Source organism: Gossypium hirsutum, chromosome A11 (genome assembly GCF_007990345.1).
Source record: "Gossypium hirsutum isolate 1008001.06 chromosome A11, Gossypium_hirsutum_v2.1, whole genome shotgun sequence".
Lineage (NCBI taxonomy): Eukaryota > Viridiplantae > Streptophyta > Magnoliopsida > Malvales > Malvaceae > Gossypium > Gossypium hirsutum.
Window position 1 is genome coordinate 13,670,249 of NC_053434.1, and position 6,000 is coordinate 13,676,248.

Consider the following 6,000-nt stretch of genomic DNA (forward strand, 5'->3'; position numbering starts at 1 on the left):
AACATTTGTAAAATGTAGTTCTTTTGCCACAATAATCCAAAAAAAGTTATATACCAAAATGGATCACCCTAAAAATATTTTTTTTTAAAAACACAAAAATAAATACTGAAATGGGTTTACAAAAATAAATATTAAAATGAGTTATTCACTTGAAATTTTTAGGGTCCAATTTGGAAAAGATACTTGCTTGACCGAGTTCATCTAGCAGCTCCTCAATAATGGGGATGGGGAATATATGCTTTATGGTAAACTGGTTGAGCTGTCTGTAGTCAACACAGAGCCTCTAGCTACCATCTTTCTTTTTAACCATGACTATTGGAGAGGCAAATGAGCTAGTACTATCTCTGATAACACCTGTGTGCAGCATCTTCTGAATGATTCTTTCTATTTCTGCCTTCTAAACAGTGTGGTATATGTAGGGTCTGATTTTGACCACCATATTTTCATCTTTCAAAGGAATTTTGTGGTCTTGATGGAGGAAGGCCTGAAGGGTACCAAAAATATCTGAAAATTCTTCCAAGAGTGCATGTATGCCCGAGTGCACTTGAGGGGAAGCTGCTAGTACTAGGAGTTGAGCAGTGAAAACCATAACCATTGTACATGGGCATAGAAATTGATCAGTATGAGAAAAACACCTGGAGGATTGTGTTGCCGTCATGGTATGTATACTACCAGGTAAGATACCCTGCAACGTGCAACAATTTCCACCAAAACCAAACTGCATAGTTAATGATCCAAAATTCCAGGTGATTGACCCCCAAAGAGAGCAACCAATGTATTCCAAGGACCAAATCACACCCTTTCAAAGGTAACAACATAAAATCTTTTACAAATTTAAAATCCTGAGTTTTCCACTGGACATTTCTGCATGCACCCCTAGTCAAAAGACATCTACTATCTGCCACAGATGCTTTTAGCTATTATTGTTGCCTTATGGAAAGAGACAATTTACTCACCAATTTTGTATCCATGAAATTATGGATACTACCTGAATCCACAAACACAATAGCTCTGGTGTTCCCTTCAAAGGCTTTAAATCTCATTGTATAGGAGGTTTGTCATCAATAGGAGGTTCCTCTAACTGATCAGAACATTCACGAAAATCCTTTCCTTCTCCATCAGAATGCGATTCCAATAACAACTGGTAGAGTTGCCCCTTAACACGTTTGTGGCCAGCATGATACTTGACCCCACACCAAAAGCATAGCCCATTTTGTTTCCTCTCAGCTATCAAGGCTGGACTAATTCCTTTAGAAGGTACCTTGGAAGTGTTAGATCCATTAGAGGACCCTGTAGTAACTGTAACAGGTGCCCTAGAAGGATGTAGTGAGGTAGACCTATTGGAAGCAACAGGGTGTCTCATTGGAGAATCAAATCGATTAGTGGAACTGGAACCTGTCAAAAATCCCTTCTTTGGAGAAGTGTTCAAAATTTCCTCCACCTAATTAGCTAAATGAAAAGTGTCCACCATATTATGAGGTTTAAACAACTGTAAATACTGTCTAACCTCATGTTTTAAGTTACTAATGAAAATACTGAAAGCATATGGTTCGGGCAGATCTATCTGGTTCAACAAGCTTACAAATAAATCATGAAAATGTTCCACAGAAGCTTGTTGTTTAAGGGTTATCAGTTTTGACATAAGGTCTCTAAATTTCCTCAAGCCAAAATGTTCCTTTAAGATAAGAGCATAACCTAGCCAATCCAACATTTGCAAACCTCCATGTTTCTGAGTGTGAAAATAATGTCAATCCAGTGCTCGACCCTCCAAGTTCAACATGATTGTATGCACATTATCATTATAAAGAACTGCTTCTACTCGAAAAATTGCTCCAGCTTTGACCACCAGGCTCTGAAATTGGTTCCATCAAAGTGAGGGCAACCTAACCTGTAACTTTTCTCTTGGAGCATTCCTAACTGGTGATGTTGTCAGGAGGTATGGTGTGAGACTGCTGGAGGTATAAGGACTTCAAAGGGTTCTTTAGGAGGGAACCTTGGGTGTGGTCTCCCGAACACACCCTTTCATCGATCTTGTATAACAGCGTTTACCACAGCAGGGTTGCCAAAATATTGCTCAGACAAACCATAAGCTTAGATATAAGATGTTGAAGTTTATATCTGATTTCCCCTTTAAATCATCTTTGAATCCTTGTAGTCGAGTTTCTAGCTTTGCATCGAACTTAACATCCAGCTGGGAAAACTTTGCCTGAATCTTTTCCACCTCTTTATTAAAACACACCATTTTATTAAAAACTCTACGCATAGTTTAACTCAAGTGTTCTAGCTCATAACTAGATTTGTCCATAGGCCGAGTTCGGCCAGCTCAAAAAATGAAAAGGTTTGGTTAAAAATATAGACTCAAAAAATAAGTTTATGTAAAAAAATATAACCTGTTTAAAAAATAAATCAGGCCTTGGGTAAAGCTTTTTTAGCTCGAGTTTAGCCCGACCCGGCCCAAATATGCAAAATAAAAAGAACCTGTAGTTTTTTTTGTTGTTTTTATTAATTTATTGTTATTTTCTTCTTCTTTTTTTACTATTTTGTTACTATTTCACAATTATGTTCCTACTATTTTGTTGTTATTATTTGGATATTGTATAACTCTTGTTTTATTGTTTATTTTGTTACTATTTTAAAGGTATTTGCTTGTTAAGTTGTACCTATCTTAGTGTTATTTAAGTGTACATATTTTTTTAAAATTTTATTTTCAATTTATTAGGAAATATTTATTTTAATGTTTTTAGTCTTTTTTTGATGTATAACATTTTAGAAAAGATTATATAAAAAATAATATAAAAAAATTAAGACGGTTAGGCCGGGCGAGCTTTAAGCATTTTTATCCGAGTCAGGCTTGGATAAAAATTTAGACTTATTTTTTTAAATCGGACTGGACTCAAGCTTAATAAATTGGCCTAAAACTTTTAGTTGAGCCGAAAGAAACCTAATTTAAGCCGACCCTAAGACACCTCTACTCATAACAAAGCGTCACCAATAAAAATGAGATTCATGTTGATTATGATGAATGAGTTGCGTGAATTTCAATTTTATTCAGAATGAAATTAAATATATTAGAAAAAGCATAAGACGCTTTAACTTGCTTTTCATAATAATAGAATACTGTCCAAAACCAACTTATGAATTACGTTTTCTCAGATCCCAACCCAGGAAATAAATCTTTGAGTAGGGGAAAAATTTGTACCAGCCTTAATCTAATCCTTTTTAAAATTATATTCTTTTTCAAAACTAGTAAAATTAATTTTCTTAATAAAAATATCAATTAAAACGTTAAATTTTTAAACACAGTAGTTCATGTGACAATCCAATCGCACTTCATGCTTTTCTTTCTTTTTTTTAGAATTTTAAAGAATTTTTTTTATAAAATTTAAATTATTCTTGATATATATATTAACATGAATTACACGTAAAATTTTACATGGATTGCCATGTCAGTGTTTTCTTTTTCTTTTTTCTTTTTGAATAATAGTCGGTATTTTCTTTAAAGAAAAGTGATTTAACTCTTTTTTGAAAGTTAATCGTCAAATTTAGTTAAAGAAAAAATATGACCAAATTAACATTAAATGTAAACACTAAAAGCTAAATTTATCATTATGTCAATTATAAAAGATATACTTTTAATTAAACTAGATTATGACATATTCATTGTGTAAGTAAAAAAAAATTGTAATATTAAAAGTTTATATAAAATTAAATACTATTTTGGTTGAAATGATAAAGTTAAAAAATATAAAAAGTCATATTATTTTAGGTTCAAATCCTTTAATTTATAAATTTTTTATTGATTTATATAAAGTATAATAAGTTAAAACACCCTCATAATAATATAATTTACTTGTATAAAATAGTTTTTTTAATCATTACAACGGTAGTCAATACCACACCAATAGTTGCACCATTTTTCTACAAGAACTAGTACGTCTCGGCATCAGTTTGTTTTGATATACTGTTTCGGAGCTTATTTTTTTAAAAAATATTTAATGAAACAATTCAACTTAAATCGGTGTCGGAAAATATAATTTTGAAATCAAATATCATAAATAGAATTAATAAAGTTATGAATAGAGGATTTACGTATTTAATATGGAAAAATATTATTAGACGGTTAAATAATTGAATCAAGAAAGCAAAATTATAATAAAAAATTACATTATAAAAGTGCAATCATTATTAAATTTAACATTTAAAATAAATAACCATTTGTATAATATGGATAGTGGGGTAGGATGATTGATCCATTCAATTTTAGTTAAGAACGTTAATTATGTATTATAATTTAATTAAGTTTAATTAATTCGTTACTAAAATATTTATATTTAAGCGAGTGGGAGAGAGAAGAGAGTTGCCATCACTTTTTTTTTTTTTTTTTTAGTTTTGTCGTCCAAAACTTGAACGAAAGACAGATTATACTTTCAAAAACAACATATAAATTTAAAATTTAAAGGTTTATTTGTTAACAACGACAACTATAAGTTTTAAACATAATGAGAGAAGATATTTATGGTGTCAAATAAATAAAATGTTCATAATAATAACATATCATAAAAAAAGAGAAATGAAAATAAATAACACAAAAAATTTTACGTTAAAATCTTTTCGAAAAAAAATTACGGTCAAAGGAGAAAAAAATTTATTATTTCAAATTTGAATGATTATAAGAGGATTAGATTATGTCTATTTATAGGCTTGTAAAACTATATTCTAATATAAGTGTAGTAAGATTAAAACACTTTATTCTAATTAATATCAAAAAGATAGAGTTTAATAAAATTTAAAAAATTTTATTTTAAAATAAAATAAAAAAATATAATTTTATATGAATTTTACTTCTATTTTATTTTACTATTATATTTTATTTAAATAAGAATTCAGGTCACTTAATTATAAGTTATAAAATTAAATGATTTTGATATCATTTCCTTGTAGATGAAGGAAGCAGCAAGCAAGATGCGTCATTCATGGTGCTGTGTGTGCATATAGAGAAGAAAGTTAATGCCGTCTTTGTTTAATGATGTATACAGAGACGAAGGCGTCAAGGTTGAAAGTTGGCGTCATTATGCGCGTATATCATAATTGTTTTTCCAAATTCATATACATGTGTTGTTTTTGCAAAACAAATCAATAACTTCCGAAGCAACATTTAGGAACATGTTTTTTTAGTTTTGGATTTGTTAAATAATTTAATTTTTTTAATATTATTATTAGGTAATATATGACGTTTTAATAAAAATTTAAAAGAATCAAATATACTAAAATTTTACATTGATTTTTTTAAAAGAAAATAAATTTTCAAGTTTTTAAATTTTTGATAGGATAAATCTGGTCATGCATTTGTTAATGTTCACTCATGCATCTTTTTATTTTTCTAATTTAAAAAATCTTAATTTTAGTTTTATTTATTTATTTTCTATAATTTTTTATATTTTATACTTTTATAACATTTATTATAAATATTTAATTTATATATTTATATATTCTTTTTTTATTATTTTTTTAAATATGTTATATCCCCTCTGGCCTAGGATGCATGGCAGCATAGTAAGCCATCTGAGAAGCCTCCGCAAACACCCCTCCACTCATCACTGACTAGCTAGTCATGAGAGGACCAGTGACCCAAAATGCCTACTTCCACCCTACATCTTGTTTTCTTCGAGTTAGTCTTGCCTTTCATCTCGTTCCTCCCTAGAAAGATCTTGGTTACTCATCCACTCTCTCTAAAATGGTCTTGCCTACTTACCTCTGTGAACAAGCCACTCATTCCTCAAGGAATCCACTCTTCTGTTGTGAACGTGATTCTTTAGGACACCAACTTTGCACTGCAACTTAGAAGGAATGACAAAATGTGTCCCATTATAGATATACCTCCCATGCATTCCACAATGATGACCCAATAGCAGGCTTACCACGACAACACCACTAAACACAGAACCTCCATTGTATATACCTCCCATGCATGAACATCATGCTCCATGAAGAGAGTGTTGC